Below are 1,507 nucleotides of genomic sequence, written 5' to 3'. Positions count from 1 at the left end.
TTTACATTCGTTTCCTGGTAGCAAAAAAAAACGTCACAGAGCACGTCATAATTCCAAGTCTCTCCCACTGATGTATGATGCCGCGTCAGGAACAAACATGTTCCAAAACAATTTACCTCCAGGCGTAAATTGGTTCCTTGAATTGAAAATGTATCTTATGTATTTGTTACAACAAGATTAAATCATATTTAGCTTTTTAGTTAATAACAAAAATAATGACATTTTCCTAGAATCATTAATGACATCTCCCCGAGTTCCGACTTCAGTGCATTCCAGACAACTGGGAACTCGAAACAAAAACGAGCTCCTACTGTGAAAAAATCGTTTAGAAGGTCATCCAGCTCGGAATTCCATGGGGTGCGTTTGTAAATTTGCTCTGGCTATCTACTTCGATTTCAGAGCGCTCTCGTCTGAGTGTGCCAGAGCGCAGAATAACTGATGAATTTACGAACGCTCAACACCCTGTTGAATATGCCGTGTCAGTAAACCTTGGCAAAAAAAGCGTAATTAAATTGTTGCCAGCAGCACAGTTACAGTCACCAACGCTCTGGATAACATGAAAACAGCCTAACCAGCTCTGCTAGAGCAAGAAAAATGGTCAGCGTGAGGTGTTCTCTCGTTTGTCTGGAAGTAGCTAGCATGCTAGCTAACTTTAGCCAGTTAGCTTGGGTGCTTGACTGCCGTTGTGAGGTCAGAACGCTTGGATCAACCCTACTCCTCGGCCAGAGCGTCCAGTGTGCGCTCTGAACGCTCCGAGAGCAAAACGCTCTGCATTTACGAATGGACAATCTGACAATGCTCTGAATTTACAAACGCCCAGAGTGCGCTCTCTGGCACTCCAGAGTGAATTTACTAACTCACCCCATGTCGGCAACTCTGGCCTCTTTCTAGAGCTCCCACTTTCCGACCCGAAGATCACTTACGTCATGATTTGACCTATTATTTTTCCGAGTTCCCATTTGTCTTGAAAGCACCATATACAGTATGAACAGTCCCTCCTTGCCTGGCAATTTAAAAAAAATTACATCATGAAGAAAGTGCACAACAGGTAAATTACTGTATGGAATAAACATATCTAAATTACTTACGTTGTGACGGTGCTATTTGAAGAGCAATTGTATTTACTTTAGGCCTATCACAAACAATCATCAGCCCTTATGCCCTTATGACAATAATTCCAGACATTCCAGTGAGTCTGACCGAGGGATTGAAATAAATTGTCTCTACCTAATTCTTTGTTATTCAACACATTATGGAATAGGATAGGATAGCCCAATGCAAAACAAATAATCAAAGAGTTTCTTATTTTCTTTCAATTAATTTAAATGATTTAGTTGAATACATTTTTGTTAAACTTGTGGACATGTCAACTCTCTTCCACATATCAATGGTCCTCCACAATGGCTGTTTTACTGTATCATTCTACATAGCTGTTATAGGCTATCATCCTGGTTCAGTTCAATACCATGTGAAGGCTTTGGAGTTTGTAGACACGCCCCTACTCCCA

The sequence above is a fragment of the Salvelinus namaycush genome, unplaced genomic scaffold (genome assembly GCF_016432855.1).
Source record: "Salvelinus namaycush isolate Seneca unplaced genomic scaffold, SaNama_1.0 Scaffold118, whole genome shotgun sequence".
Lineage (NCBI taxonomy): Eukaryota > Metazoa > Chordata > Actinopteri > Salmoniformes > Salmonidae > Salvelinus > Salvelinus namaycush.
The sequence above is the reverse complement of the archived record's forward strand: the minus strand, read 5'-3'. Positions refer to the sequence as shown.